The sequence below is a fragment of the Pygocentrus nattereri genome, chromosome 26 (genome assembly GCF_015220715.1).
Source record: "Pygocentrus nattereri isolate fPygNat1 chromosome 26, fPygNat1.pri, whole genome shotgun sequence".
Taxonomy (NCBI): Eukaryota; Metazoa; Chordata; class Actinopteri; order Characiformes; family Serrasalmidae; genus Pygocentrus; species Pygocentrus nattereri.
Genome location: NC_051236.1, coordinates 10344266 through 10361155, shown reverse-complemented (window position 1 = coordinate 10361155; position 16890 = coordinate 10344266). Strand labels below are relative to the sequence as shown.

The following is a 16890-nucleotide window of genomic DNA, read 5'->3' as shown; positions in this document are numbered from 1 at the left end:
ATTCACTCACCTGTCTTAGCGGACCCAAGTTTCACAAACAAACACGAACGAGCGGTTAACACAAAACAGGAGGTGAAAGCAGCGTTTGATGGAAACCCTGCCTCCCCACTGCCGCCCCCCTCTCGGATTCTCTCTCTCTCTCTCCGACCCCCCCCCCTCTCTCTCTCTGCCACCCCCCCCCCTCTCTCTCTGCCCCCCCCCCCCCCTCTCTCTCTCTCTCTCTCTCTCTCTCTCTCTCTAATGCTTCTCCACTCCGCCACTAGAGGCTCACTGTGGCTCCGCTGTCCGCTGTAGAGCGCGAGCTCCACTACCGGCGTGGCGCGAGAGAGGCGCGCGCGCCACCGTTGGTTTCCCACCGCAGCGCACGAGCGGAGCTTCAGCTGAGGAGAAACCGCGACCCGTGAGGAACTCAGTCCGAGGCGGAGAGAGAAAAAAAACCCCGGCGCTTCACGTCTCGGCTTTTTTGGCAGACGGTAAGAGCGCGCGCTGCTGTGTTTCTGGAGACTGGCGGAAACTGCGCTCTGCTGTGTGCGCGGCGCGAGCGCGGCGGTTTAATTGGAGAGGTAAGTGAGTAACTGCTGGGATGGAATGCGCTACATTACGCCGCTCCACGCTGATGGGAGGACTGGGCTGCTGATAACGAGCCGCGTCTGCTGGGAACGTTTTGAAAGGACGCTGCGCGGGTGTGTAACTTGTTGCCTCTAATGGCTTCTCTTCCTCCGAAGGAGGCAGGTTACAGTTCTGTGACATGAGAAGTTTTAGGGCTCGGGTTTTGGGGAGGCGAGCTGGAGTGCGGAAAAGTTAACGGAGTGGCTTTAACTGAACGGCTGCCTCAAACGAGACGGTCACCTCTTTATCAGCCTGTAGCCTTTCTTACTTCAAATGACGGCTGGTTACACATACAGGCTAATCACGACACGCGCCGCGTTGTCCCTGTCAGTTTTAGACCAGCAGAAGACAAACCTCTCAGTAGCCTCGTTCATTTTAGTTCTAGGTTGGCTCTGGTTTCTTGTCTTGACGTAGGTGAAGTGAGTATTGACGTACATGCTGTAATTCATGTCGAGTGAAGCGATGTCAGGGGCTGTGGTCGCGTGAAATATGGAATTTCTATAAAGTCTTGAATAAAGCTTTTTACTGGTCGATAAATTGCATTTCGCGGCGGAACGTGCTGTGCGAGGTTTTTATTGTAACTCTGCTGCCGCCTGATGATACTGACTTTCTCCATCCAGTGCACGATTTTCCAGAAATATCTGGTGAACTTGACGCTTCACAAGTTTTCTTTGGCATCAGAACTCTGGCACAGCAAAGTCCCCGGTGCTGCATTAGCTCTTCCAGTGCCCATCCGTACTTGCGTGAGCACCGTAGGAGGATTTGACTGCATGAAGTTGCTTGTAATATGTGCTGCGTCCTCAATCACTGAGGAGCTATTCAGCTGAAATGACTGATGGCACTGTGCTACACTGCCAACTGTGAAAAAAGCTTAAAGAACACTGAGGATTTGCTTGTCACTCTTGATAGTAGACTAATTCTGTGCCTATCCATCATAAATGACACGCATACATTTCCGAAATGCTCAGCTGGTTTCTCTCTAATTAGGCAGTTTAACTTTGTTAGCAATGGACAATATGCGTGGGCTTACAAGATTGTTTACAGTAGACTGTCGCTGTTGTCAGTGATATAAGACCAAGATAATGTTGGAGATTATCCGTCCTGATGAATATGTGAACTGTTCCTTGTCTGTTCCTTGTTGTCCAAGTGCTGTGTTTATGAATGGACGGATGAAGGGGCGGCATGAGTTCTATTTACATAATTGGCCAATGGACATCACAATAGGCGTTGGTGGGAACAGACATTTGACCTCAGGAGAAGAACAGTGTGAATATGCTAAAAACCTCTACATATGGACTCAGAGGAATGGAGCAAGGCACTGTGTTTATATGAAGTAGTGATGATCTGCTGAACTCCTTTTGGGAGTAAAAGTAAACACAGCTCGTCTATGCCTTGTCTAAGCTTGTGAGCGCTGCTCGACAGTTCTGAGGCTGTGGGGGTGGTCTTCTCTGTTGACCACATGGGATTTGTTTAGTTCCTGAGTCAACAGTAGTTGCTGTAGGGTAGAGACACCTTTGCTGAAATGTCATGAGACTTTGAGCATGTCCATACTCTTAATCTCAAATGTATCCAGTCCCTGACAGGTTATGCTGTACCTGCTGACCTGACCAGACCATTAGCTCTCTGAGTTTTGGTTTACTGACCTCTAATGCAAGCTTAGTTTTTGATGCGTGCCTCTTTGCCTGCAGTTGCTACATAAAAATCTTATTTCCCCACTGACTTCTTGAGTGAGAGATGCTGGGAAATGGTTATTATTTTTGATTACGGTTACATTCCTCCTCCACGCATACTTAAAAAAAAAAAAGGTGCCAAAAGGAAACGAATTTCCTGAAGAACGTTTCTATGAATGGCTCTTGGATCAACTGTTTTTTTTAATGAGATAAAGATGTAAGAAACGTCACTGAATGTAAAGATTATAGAACAAATCAAGTAAAGATGCACCAATGCGGGAATGTGAGCTGATGCCGATGTCTGATATTTCCCACGCTCTTATCTGCCAGTGCCAATGCCGATGTGTAAAGATGTATAAAATGTTTGGGCTAGATCAACCTGGATTAGCATTTCAGAGAAATATAACTCTGTCAAGTGAATACAATGCAGGTATTTTAGTGCAGCATTGCCTAAATTCTTCCAGAATACAATGAAAATCAATGTGTTATATTTTCATTTTAGGCAATATCTGCCAATACCGAAATGATTCTGATATTATCGTGCAAGCTTAAATCAAAGGTCTTTCCTAGAACTGTATATCTAAGCCACGAAGCCTCTTGGGAAGCTATATTTTTTAAAAGTTTAAAAACATTTTATATTTTTAATATTTTAAGAATATTGGCTGCTGTCCTGGACAGCTCTGGCATTCTGATGTGATGAAGCTGAAGATGAAGATATCTATTCTTACCCTCATTTGTTGCTCACGTACTTCCTGTGTAAATATGTGCAGGACACGGGCCACCTGTCGGTAAATCATAGATGCACAGACGAGCGCACTATAGATTGGTTGTGATTTATGTCTGACGGGCCCACAAACACGGGGGACCCTACAGTCTTGGCCTTAGTGCTGATAAATTGCTTGAATGATGCAGTGAGCCCTGGACGACATTGATTACCATTTACCGAGTCTGAGAATAAACCGTAGTGTGGGTTTTGGGGGGGGTGGTTTAAAGGGTAGGAGGTGATGGATGTTGCTGGGCTGGAGGGGATTTGGTGGTACGGATGACAGATATGGCTTGCAAATGAGGGGGTTTTATGGCTCCTGGAAATGAGACCATTAGGGTGTTTTTTAATTGATCAGAGTTCAGGGCTCACCACTGCAGTTCTGCACCTGCTCCAGGAGCTTCTGGTTCAGACCTTTAGCTTAAATTATCCACTGTGTTACAATCTCACACCTGCTCCGAGAGCCAGTGCGTGCCAAAGGAACTCACCCCCAAGCTTCCGCACAGCACTCTGTATGTATGTGATGTGGGGTGTGTGTGTGTGTGCATGCGCTCAGGCAGTGAAATCAGTAGTAGTCGTTCTTTCACTTTTCTGTTGTTATGAAGTGAACACTACACATGTATGTGTGTAGTGTTTGTACATGGCATGAATAAAAAAAAAACATCTGAAGAGTGACTGACCAGCTTTTTGACAGTTTGTAAAATTTGCACAAAAGTCTGCAGTTAAACCCTTTTTGGCTTGAATCCTTTCTGTTTTCTGTTGCAGTTTCTCAGTGCAGTTTGTGTCAGAGCTGTTTAGCTTAGCATAATGTATGGAATACTGAGGCTTATTAAATGTTTCATTTTATTTCCATGGAAAGTCCTTGTTTTGCTGCAGGACGGATCTACAGTACTTGGCTGAGAGCGGCTCATGAAAGATGACTTTGATGAATCAGCCGCGTTCCATAAATCAGATTAGCTTGCTAGTCTATCTTGAGTTTGCATATATGACTGTACACAGCTTCTTTTATTTTAATAATAAAAGTAGAAATAATTGGTGGAGAAGGGCAGTATAACAATATTTTTTTTTGTTATTGTGATAAATTATGCCATAATACACCTTTTTTGAGCAAATTGTGGATATTGTTAGTATTTAAAGAATACAGACCAACAGCATGTGTCATTACAAAGAGAACAAAATTTCATTGGATTTGGAGCAGCACAGTGTGTGAGGTATTGAATAGAATCAGTAAACACTAAATTAAAATTGTTGAATCACTGAACATTGTTTGGTAGAATTGTATGAAATGTGGCATCACTGGTACATTATTGTGTATTGCACCTTGTCAAACCACTGAAAAACTAAACACTAAATATCTTGATGCATGTCATGTAGGCTTGGGTGGTAAAATGGTCATAAGGTATACCATGGTATTTAAAATGATCCCAGTTGTTCAAAAATACTGAGAGTATTTTAAAACTATAATGTGTCAAATTACTATTCCACATCTTGAATAAACACATTCTACCCATTTATATTTTAGAGGGCTCACTAATTGGTGATGTGGAAGCTCACCAATAGGTGGCACTGATAGGAAGAGGGGTGGAAATCAGGCCCAGGAAAAAACACTAAACAAGGTAACAACATCTAAGAAACACCACAGAATATGTTCCATTTCAGCTCTTCACCAGTGACTTGACTTGGTGCTTTTAAATGTTTCCAAATGGGTGTCATTTTTGCATCAGTTTGCTGGAAGCAAGCCTGTGCTGTGGCCTGCTAACTAAGCTATTGCTAGCATAGCCAACACACTACAGGTTTCATTTCAGCCATCTGTCACTCAAATACCAGTCTTTTTTTTCTCTATCATACATTAGTTTTATCATCAATGACACTTTTGTTAGCAGATCAGCAGTTAGTCAGAATCAAACCTGTACTGACGTGATGGATTAGGCTACAAATCCAAACACTATGGAACAGGGTTAACTTTGCCTTTTTGCCCCATCAACACCAGTTGCCCCTAACATATACTGTTATCAAAGAAATGTATACCACCTATTCTTGGTATCATGGACCAGCAAAATGTCTTGGAAGTATCATGATGTTTTATTTTTACCATATTGCCCACCCCTACTAGTGGTTATTTACTACCATATGACATCCATATGTCTGCTTTAGGGCAGAACCTTTTGGAGAAAATATCTATTTGTGATTTTTCTCAGCAGTATTGTGTTTCCTATTTAAATTGTAATAATTGTCTATGAATTAAGCTCCAGGCCTGTTTTTTGGCCAACAGATCAGCTTGAACTAAAGTTTAGTGTGCCAGTGTTTAATGAGTGTTGCTTCTGATTGGTCTAGTTCATCTATTGGCAGTTCACAAAATTCAACATTTAGATCTAAAATGTTTCAGCCTTAGTCTTTCACTAGCTTGCTGCTGCAGTGCTGTCTTTATTGGTTGTTTTAAATCTGAAAACAAGTCTTATTTATCAGAAAAAGCTCTGCCTCGCCCTGAGCTGGCTTTGCTATTTACATTTTTTACTAGCCACTTTCCAAGCACTAATCAAACCAGTGTTCACGTACAGACCGACGCTAAATAAAGTCTGCATCATCATTATAGCAGTTACAGCCATGCAGGCAGGTCAATTGACTTTTTTCAAAGGCCTCTGTGTATGAAAGGGAGGTGCTGTGCAAAGTTAATAATTACAGTTATTAATGTGTCAGCCTGTAACCTCTAGTGCTGTCACTCAAAACTGCGCCCTTGAAATTTGAGTCCACACTGAAAAAGGTTTCTCGCCACATTCTAATTGAACTTGATTAATTATTCACATTTAGCATGCCATGCTGGAGCAAAGAGGTGAAATATTTTAAGCTCTTTTCTGTTAGTGCTCTGCTGTCTTCCCTCAGTGTTAGTGTGCACGGTACACAGTTTCCTACTCTTAATTGATTTGACTGCTTTCCCTCAGAAATGCACCTGAAAGAGGATGGAAGACAAAGCAGCTGGAATTCCTCCTTCTATCAAAGCTGATTTTATATTACTGAGCTATTGTTTTTGTTCCTAGATCTTTCATTTGACTTTATAAAATGTCAATTGATAATGCATAAATATGTTATTTCAGTCTGCTCAGTGGCAGGGCTGAAACCTGCGTCTTCTTAGAATCAAGATTTCATAAAAGTTAACGATCAGTTTATAAGTTGTACATGAAATGAACTCTCCCCTTCCAGTTTAAATGTTTTAGACGCCTTATGTGGTTTACTTCTCTTTTTTTCTGCTGGCAGTCAAGAACTGTGTTACCATGGCAATTTAGCTTGGCTGAAGACGTTGGCATTTGTCAGAGGGAGCAGACAGAAAATGTGCGCCATAGTACAGTATGTCGTCTCACTTTTGTACTCGTTGCAAGGGGGAAGCAGGAAGCGACAAGGTTTTCTTTATGAAGGAAAGCAGCAGTTGTTGCTCGTCCTACAGTCCATACTTCACAGAGCGTGCTCTTTGGCAGCCCCTGATGTGAGGATTTTCTTTTCTCACGGCGCAATCAGTGGAATTTCGGGTGGAAATTACCCAGGTGCCAAACAGGCCTGCTGTGATTGTTATAAAGCTTCACATCTTAGGTCTATTTCACAGTTGGCTTCATAGAGCAAGACGATAGAATAAGAGGAAGAAAGAAACGTGCCTTTCTCTCTTCCTGCCACTCTCTCTCTTTCTCCACCGCTGCCACTTTGTCTGTATTGCACCAGAGCATAGACCACCCTCCTTTCCCAACCAAAAAGGAATTTAAACTTTAAATGCTACTGAATAATGTATGGGTTCCAGGATCTGGTGGTCAGGAAGCACTTTCAGGCCTTGAGGATTCACTATGAATGAGTAGGGTTGGATAAAAGGGGCTTGCTGTGGGCTTTGACCAGCTAGACCTTGTGGATCTAACGGTGGAGCCTAGGGAAGGAGGTAGGAGGTGGGAGTTACTGGAGGCTTTTATCTTGACAGTAGATCCTGTTCTAGCCTGGTGGTCAAAACACACACCGCCATTCCGTTTACAGATCTGAGATCAGTCTAATATTGTTTGAGTTCTTACAGATAGAACGAAATACCGGCCATACACGTGATCAGAACATTCTCACACTGTGCTTGTGGCGAACCATCAAAGAAAGCTGTCAGTTCTCTCAGAAGAAGAATTCATTGGGAAGAATTATTGCTCGTCACTCACCTCTGTCTTTCTGGAGAGGAGCACTATTACGGGAGCAATTCATATTTGATTATGGGGTCACAGACAGCTTTAGCTTTGGAGAGCCATAAAGAAACCCCAGGCTCTGGGAATAGAGTGCATAGACTCAGTTAGCGGAGAGCCGGTCAAGCCAGCATTGGATATCATGATTTCGTGACAAGCTCTGCCCTCTCTGCCTGGCTTTGATCAGCTCCGCTGACAGACTGCCTCTGGGGTCCCTAGAGGCTCTCTCTCTCTTTCCATCCCATGGTCTCCATCTCTCTTAGTTGGTCTCTCTCTATCTCTTTGTATTCTCTAGAGAAAAGCTGTACTCAGAATGCTATTCAGATTTAGCTCAGGTAATTGCCCCAGACTTAATGGAGATACTGCCCAGGTTGGAGGTTGCTGCTTGATCTTATACTTCCTCACTGTCCGAGAAAAGTATGTACTGTACCTCAAAGCTGTATTAAGATTCAGCTTAAGTGTTCATGATGATCTAGCTGATGTACTGCTGTGGCCTCTGACTAAATAAGAATGATAAGGGCAAATGATAGCATGAGTGACACAGCTGACATCTATTAAAGCATGCAGCACCTCATTCATGACAGCTCTCTGAATATAATGAAGTGATATGTGTGGAGAATACTATCAGTGAACAGCACATCCTCCATCTTAGTACGGTTTTTGGATGTCACATCACTGGATGTCATTCCTGAGTGTGTTAACTCAGTGATGTCTTTATCAATGTATATACAGACAGTTGTGACATGAATGCAGCTTTCAGAAATGCGATGGCATAGCATATTTCTTAACCTTTGCACTCAGCTCACATAAATAGTAGAGGAAAGGCTCAGTGGTTTCAGTCTTTGTTGTGTTTAGTTTATTATACATTAGTTCAGGAACATCATCCTTCATCCTTTTCAATGGTTCGTGCTCAAATGTTATATTTCTCAAGCATTATGTGTACTGATCCAGCTGTATAGTATGAGAAGCAGCAGTTGCTAGTTGCTAAGTGAACAAATACAGCCAGCACTGTACATGAAACCTTTCAGTAAAGGTACTTGGTAACGGTGTATCAATTTCAGTACAGTATCAAAAAAATTTTAAAATGAACACTGGAAAGGTTGTATTGCAAGTTGAAATTGTATCTGGTTGCTGGTGTATTCTGAGGGTCTTCTATGGAAATTGCTGAATTATTTGATCAGTTTCAGAAGTTTAACTTCTGGCTGGCCTAAAGAGGACAGCAGTGTGTCTGTCTTGGTGGTAGCTACAGTTAGGAATCAAGCTAGCTAATCAGCCAATTTGTCCACTTAACGCTTGTACTTCAATAGTGACAAACAAAAAAGACAGATGCGTTGTTAATTGCAATCATTTATATAGCAATTAAATATAAGCTTAAATTTCCTGATTGTAACAGGCCTTGTGAAAACTAAGAATCTTGGCACACCTAGGGCACCCAATCTGGACCTTGAATCCAGTTTCTGTTTCTGGATTTTGCAATTACTATTACGTATGACACTAGGTGGCCAGTCATGGTGTGTCTCAAAGAGAAGGCTACAGCTGAGGTAGCCTTCCTAGCACAGGTATGTCACGTTTCATCTTCAGTGCATACTCATGAGCATTTGAGCCGGTCTAAGCAGGATGTACCAACGCATCATGGCTTACTGAGCCAAGCATTGCTGCATGTTTTAAACCTTACATTTAAAAAACTTCAATTAAGTTTTACATTTTATTGCAAACTCTGGGGAAACATCTTGGTAGTTGTAACTGTTTCTGCCATGTTTCCTCTGTGTGTGAAGGCTTGTGGGTGATGGAAGATCTTGAAAGATGCACCAGCTTTCACCAGCCCACAAAACAGCACAGCCTTAAGTGTCATAACAGCCGAGAATTGCAGTCTTCCTTGTCTTTGAAATGTGGCTTACGTTACATCAACAGTTCAGTAAACTACTAGAGATTACGAGTGATGACTGGAGGCTAGATTTCAGGTCCAGTCTGCTTTTTTTTTTTTTTTTAAATTAGATTCATTTTACACTCATTTTGCAGTTTTACAGAAAGCAAAACCAAATAGTATGAGTATTTACAATGCCCACTTATACATTTATAAAAAAGTGAACAAATTAATGAATTTGATTAGAGGGCTGGTGCAGTACACATTAAGAATTCTATCTGAGCCAAACTAGTTCATATAGAATATAATTAGAGCTTTCTCAAATTAAGACATGTTTAACACACTACGTTTTGCAGATTGAATCCAAATTTGATCTCAGAATCAAAAATCATATTAAACCTGAAAATATATATGTATATGTCTCTTATATGCACAAGCTTTCTCAGCGTAGCATTCAAAGGATCCTTCAAAAAACAGCCTTAAGTGTCATAACAGCCGAGAATTGCAGCCTTTCTTGGCTGCATAGATGGCCTTGAAACAGGGTTTCATCAACAGTGTAGTAATTATCAGTGGTTACCAGTGATGACTTGACACTGGATTCAAGGTCCAGACCTCTGTTTACAATTTTATGAGGCTTATTTTTTAGATTAGATTTATTTCACATTGATTTTGCACTCTTACAGATAGCAAAACTGAATTCCATTGAGTATTTACAATGCCCATTCATACATTTATTAAAGAGCACGTAAATAAGTAAATACAAAATAAACAAACAAACAATAAATATATGCCTCATTTCTTGTTAGAGGGCTAGAGCAGCGCATGTTGAAAAAGTTCTATCTGAGTCAATCTAATTTGTCTAGAATATAATTGCAGCTTTCTAGATTGGTGACATGTTTAACACAATAAGTATTGCAGATTGAATTGAATCTTGAAATTATAAATCATATCTACCCTGAAAATGTATGTATTTACGCTCCTAGACTTTGGTATAACAGGTAAATACTTCATGTAAATACTTGCTGTGTGTAAATCCTGATATTAGTTGGTGCTGAGGCACCACAGCATCATAGTCACCTGCACATTCATATTAATTCTGATGTAGAACAGGCCGCAGTGATGTTACTGTTGAAGCACAGGGCTAAGCTAGCTGAATGTAACAGATCCTGCGTGGGGCCAGATTTGAGATTTCCATGTGTGGCTAGGTAGGAGGGAGAGAGAGGGTGGAAGAGTGTGTGTGAGAGAGAGAGAGAGAGAGAGAGAGAGAGAGAGAGAGAGAGAGAGAGAGAGAGCACCAAGTACTACTACTTTGAAATAACAGGAGGCTGGTGGGCTGATGTATTTTGAACATTCCTGAGTGTTACCCCGGTGGGCGTGAAAGAGGAAGAGAGGTTAGGCCAACTTTTGAGCACAGCACTGCAAAATTAGTGCTGACCTAACTGTATAAAGCCATGTTCCGGTTCAGAAAATCTCCTATGTAGGAGGACTGGTTCACTTTATCTTTGTAGCCCATACATTTAATGAAATTAGTATGGATAACTAGGATCAGACCTTAGGCCAGCAATTCTGCTGTCTTGTGAATACAAGCCTTGGTATTAGTAATGAAAGACAGTTGGCAATTTGCATAATGAGAATGCATATTTAAAAATTTCTCCTGCTGGTGTCTCTTACGGTAAGAAACAGAGCACTGTGATCGACAGGCCTGCTCACTGTGTGTGCATTTCTTTTCCACATATTGTTGATAAGTCTTTTTAAAAGGTTACTTTTTATCTTTTTTGAGTAAAGCATTTTGTAATCTTCAAAAACCTGTGAATTATTATTGTTTAGTTAAGTCCAGTTGTCTTATTTGGCCTTTTTTATAAACTTGATTACTTGATTAATTATCAAAGTAATCAATAGACAATATAGCCCATACATGATTTCGTTACAATGTTGTTGTGTGTGTATGTATGTGGTTCCATACTCCAAACTGGAGTAGTATCACGCAAAATAATCAAAAAATCTATTTTGAATGAACTATAAATGTGAATTTTTTTTATGCTCTCTTCACATTTGTTTTCAAGACATACAATTGTTTTATATTTATTTTTATTTATAGTCAATGTACACTCACCAGCCACTTTATTAGGTACACCTTGCTAGTTAAACCTTTTGCCTTCAGAACTGCCTTAATTCTTCATGGCATATTTTCAACAAGGTGTTGGAAATATTCCTCAGAGATTTTGGTCCATATTGACATGATAGCATCACACAGTTGCTGCAGATTTTTCGGCTGCACATCTATTATGCAAATCTCCCATTCCACCACATCCCAAAGGTGCTCTGTTGGATTGAGATCTGGTGACTGTGGAGGCCATTGGAGTATAGTGAACATTGTCATGTTCAAGAAACCAATTTGAGATGATATGAGCTTTGTGACATGGTACACTATCCTGCTGGAAGTAGCCATCAGAAGATGGGTACACTGTGGTCATAAAGGGATGGACAGGTATTACACCACCAGCAGCAGCCTGAACCGTTGATACAATGCAGGAAGGATCCATGCTTTCATGTTGTTTACGCCAAATTCCACCATCTGAATGTCGCAGCAGAAATCGAGACTCGTCAGACCAGGCAACATTTTTCCAATCTTCTATTGTCCAATTTCGAGCTCGTGCAAATTGTAGTCTCAGTTTCCTGTTCTTAGATCACAGGAGTGGCGCCCAGTGTGGTCTTCTGCTGCTGTAGCCCATCTTCTTCAAGGTTCAACATGTTGTGCGTTCAGAGATGGTATTCTGCATTCCTTGGTTCTAACAAGTGGTTATTTGATTTACTGTTGCCTTTCTATCATCTCGAACCAGTCTGCCCATTCTCTTCTGACCTCTCACATCAACAAGGCATTTTCGTCCACACAACTGCTGCTCACTGGATATTTTCTTTTTTTTTTTGGACCATTCCCTGTAAATCCTAGAGATGGTTGTGTGTGAAAATCCCAGTAGCTCAGCAGTTTCTGAAATACTCAGACCACCAACAACCATGCCACGTTCAAAGTCACTTAAATCCCCTTTCTTCATCTTTCCTCATCCATTCTGATGCTCGGTCTGCACTTCAGCAAGTTGTCTTGACCACCTCTACATGCCTAAATTCATTGAGTTGCAGCCATGTGATTGACTGATTAGCTATTTGTGTTAACAAGCAATTGAACAGATGTACCTAATAAAGTGGCCGATGAGTGTATATCATTTGCATTTCATACTATACCATAGAATATTTGGTATATACTTCTATAGAAATGTAAAAAAAAAAAGTGTTGATAGTTTTTAAGTTTTTACTGCTTGAACTGTCAGGTGTATAAGAAAGCCCATACAGACCTGCTTTAATTATTAGGGCTTGAAGAATGCTATATGGAGTTGTTTGCTTATGTCTGCAAATATCTAAGGGGGGTGCTGTTTTTGCAAGATGATAAAACTCATGATAAAACACACATCAATATTGGTACTCGGTATCAGAAGGGAAAAAAAAGGTATCTGTTCATTGCGCATATGTTTTTAAGAGCATGTTTGCCAAATAAGTGCACCACGGTAAATTACTGATAAGACTGAATTATATGGAATTCTGTTGATGGAGCAGCCGTGTACTTATTCAGTTTCGACGTGCATTTGTTGCTATGTTTTAATGAATCATTTCTGTAGTTAGTAGTACAGAAATATACTAGTGAATGTACATGCTGGTATATTCATGACTGTGTGTGTAAACAGGACATAAATGTTCATGTTAAGGAGTGCATGGCACACCATTGTCACATTTAGAAGTATAATTATCAATCGTTTACTATCAGTGATGAGTACCTGTGTGCATGTTTTTGTGTGTATGCGCATGTGTACTGTGTATGTATGCGCGTGGAAGCCTTGACTTTGTCCTCCTGCGTGTGCACTCATTCATGTACCCTCTATAAACAGCTATCTCAGATACACCTCTAACTGTAAATAAGTTATGATATGACCACGGCACATCTGTTTTTAATGGCACACAGCAGCATGCACAAATAACTTTAATCCTGATACACGATGGGATTTGCCCCGATGATGCATATCTTGGATGGATTAAGCCCAGTGCCACGATGTGACAAGTCAGCGGGCTCCTCGGTGCATCCCCCTTTTGTTTCACCAGCATAATGGGCTTTGTAAGTTAATACCCAAGAGACACAACAATTCTTCTGAGCTGTGCACGGATTGTCAGACTGCCCCAGTTCTGAGTACTTTCCCTCCTGTTTGGAATACAGAGGACGCTAGATTTCGCTGAGGAATGACAATAATCTCAGTGGCCTCCTCCCCTTTTCTCTCCCTCCTCCTTCCATCCTTCCTGCTTCTGTACAACATCACACATATTATCAGGTTTCATTTTTGATTCTGGTGTCAAGATTTGATTCAGTGTTGGATGTTTTATGTGTTGAGTCTTGATTTGACAGATTACAGATTAGAAACCATATTCTAAAATATTTGGTTTGGTTTGGTTGCATGCATCGCAGGAGCCCCGCCCCCTCCCCTTCCAGTTTAATGGAATACACTGAGGCATCTAATTGTGATCATTGACACTTCTTGCTGGAGCGAGAACCACTTTTGGTTCCTTAAAAAAACCTTTCAATTTAATGAAGCACCGATATGGGGATTTTGAACCAATGTTGATAACTGGGGCCAGATCCACTTAGTGTTACATTAACCATAATAATATATGGGTCAAATACAGTAATCTAATTAAAATGCAGATATTTCAGCACAGAAACCCAGCGTCACCTTAATGTTCCGTTCTTCCAGATTACAATAAATACTTCAACAAATACTGATTTGAAATATCGGCCAAATGAAAAGATCAGACTACTGAAATCATTACACCTGTGCCTCTTTCCATCTGTTCTTTTTGAGCCCTCGTTCGAATTGCAGCACCTCCAAGGCCGTGCCGTGATGGGCTCGGTTGACTTGCCAATGTCTCATACAATAGACAAAAATAACAGTGTCAGAATGGACAAGCGAGGCCTGCGATCATAGTGTCGTTTGTTGGGTTCTGCGATAATCAGACTGGCTTGATTTGGCTGGTTTACAGAGGGGGATCTCATTGGTGAGACACGCTGTAGAGCGCTTGCCCTTTCGAAGCCTAATTTCAGCCAGATGCCCATTTGCTCTGTCCAATCTCACGACCTTTACGTCAATCACAGATGAATAGTCGGAGGCACCGGGAGGCTGGCCATCGCTCCTTAATGAACACATCCAGGCTTGGACATGATTCAGTTTGTCAGATGGAAATTTGAAACTCGTGCCCCAATTTAGAACCACATCAGATAGGCGGTGACAAATAATGGAAGTTTTGGTGGTCTGACTAAGAAGGGGTCTATTTTAATTGTAAATGGCAAAAAAGCCTAAGGCTAAGACAAATGTTTATTTTGTTAGTTTTTCTCATTTAAATGTTCCATATTCCACTCATTTCAAGCATTGCTCTTTCCTTAGTTATGCAGGACAGCTGCAATTTAAGCCAAACAAGGAAATTAAAATGTCTTTCAAAACAAGTATTTCCTTTTTAATTCACACTATTTGATTGCAAGAAAAAAATATAATATCAAGCTAATATCCTGAACTGTTTTGAGAGGTTTTGACTTAACTGTCAGCTTAACTTTGGGAAAGCTATTAAAATCTTTTTCCAGCCACCTACATAGTATATCAAATGAATAATGATTCTCAGGTCACTGAGATCCAAACAGACGGATTTCTTCATTAACCTTGTCTTTTGTAACAGCAGTCAACACCAGCAACTCACTCCTGAAACAGAAATGACATTTGAGAGGGATGTGCATGTGCCTTGCTGTAATTGGTTCGATAGGCTATTTTACAAGGCAGTGAAATAAATGACACAATAATTCCACTTGTGAAGATAAGAGCTGGAGCTTAATTATGGCTTTATCTAACGAGGTGCAGAGTAACTTCATGACCGCGGTCTATTTACTGTTGATGGCTTACTTTTAAAGTCTGTCTGTTCTTTGCTGATAAACTAGTCGTCGCACAAGACCACAAGCATAGTCTGGTGATAAGAAGGCTGTTGATAAGAATACCTGGCATGGAGAATCACAATGTCTACTTTCTAAAAAACAAAAAGTCAGACATTTCAGACTTTTTACACCAGAAACACTCAGACTGATTTGGTTTGCTTATTTACTAGGTTATTGCAGCACATAAAAAGTTATCTTTTTTTGTGCAGAGAGGATGAAAGATGGAGCAGTGTCTTGTGAGCCATGCTCATTTTGTTAAGAGTCTTTGAACAGCTGTTAACAGAAGGAGCTGCAACATATTTTTGACTATGTCCCTGATCAAATATTTTTCTTTCTTTCTTTCTTTCTTTCTTTCTTTCTTTCTTTCTTTCTTTCTTTATTTATTTATTTTTTGATGTTGCATACTTGTGATTTCATCTTGGGCAAGTGCACAGATGAAGGTCTGGAGCAGATGGGAGTGTTTTCTTGCTCTTTTAGCACTTAGTGTGTAATACAAAATAGGCCTAAATGTAACAGAATATTTTGAGGCCATCTGTAACATAAATGTGTGTGTACGGAATCCGTCAGATAAAGCCAAAGGTCACTTATTGTGACTAGTTTGCTTTTGACCAATTACCACTGATCCAACTTTCTTTCCCAATAACTATTCTGGTAAGTGAACTCAAGGTACTGGTCAATACTGAGTACCGCTCCAATACCAGTACTCTCTTAAGGTACCCCTGTAGTAAAAAAAAATAATAGAGAAGTAATGTACAATAATTCACCATTTATTCACAACAAGATGTGCAAATGTATATGCAATCAAGAATGCAAATTTTTCAAATTATTTTGACTGATAACAACTGACTGTCAAAAGTCAGTAATTAACTACTTACCAACAAGCCTAAAATCACGGGCACTGCCAATCAAAGTATTGTACTGGCCATGTGCAGCTGTGAGAAGTTCAGGAGGCGTGGTCATGTGAGGGGCCATGCAAGGAGGGCATACATTGAGACTTACTGAGTTGTTTAATGTTGATAAGGTCATTGATCTTTTGTTGTTTTCCATTTTTTTTCCATTAATGTGTCTTTCTGCTGGTGTTTTCATAAAAAAGCACTACTCGCAGCAGAAACATGCCCCCCCCCCACCTCCCCCCACCCCGCCCCGCTTCTTACTCGATGCTGACCACACAGTATCAGTTCCAAAACGTGCCGTTCCAGTTATGAAATATGAATGCATGAACTTTTTGGGAAACCACTGTAAAATACCTCATTTATGAACACCTACAAGAGCATGCATATTAACAAGTGAGCATAGTACTGATAGGTGGGACCAGGCATAAGCATGTATATGAAGTAAACAGCCCAAAGTAAATAGCCCAAAACTATACTAAACATACTCTTCGCAATACCTGATATGACTGGAAACTATAAAAGTTGATGAAATGAGTGAAACAGATAATGAAGGGCTACTGAAAGTTCTATATTCTAAAGTTCAAGAGTGATTTATCGCACATCCCCCAAGTTAAAATGAACTTAAATGCCAAGGCCTGTGCCAGCTTTGGCTCAGTGTACTTCAGTAGCTCCTGAAAACACGTCACAGTCCAGCTTCTCTAGTTTTCTCACCTGCAGATGTTTGCCTTTGACATTGTACATCGTTACAGTTGTATTAAGTGTTGCCAGACACTACTGCTTTTATCTCTGTGCTGCATTGTTCAGTAAGACTGTAGCAGAATCAGTTGCCTATAGCATCCTCATGTATACAGTTCAAAATGTTCCACTGTTGTTACAGTT

General features: G+C 40.8%; 1 protein-coding gene across 2 annotated transcripts in view; it reads left to right on the top strand.

Annotated features, from left to right (window-relative positions):
- Positions 1-289: 289 nt before the first annotated feature.
- LOC108431838 (cadherin-22) overlaps positions 290-16890 on the top strand; it is a 237705-nt gene continuing 221104 nt past the window's right edge. Inside the window, exon 1 of one of the 2 annotated variants that reach the window (XM_017705251.2) lies at positions 290-473. The gene's annotated coding sequence lies outside the window, so the exon portion shown is untranslated. Of the gene's footprint in view, positions 564-16890 lie in introns of both variants that reach the window. The other variant, XM_017705252.2, reaches the window with a different exon arrangement.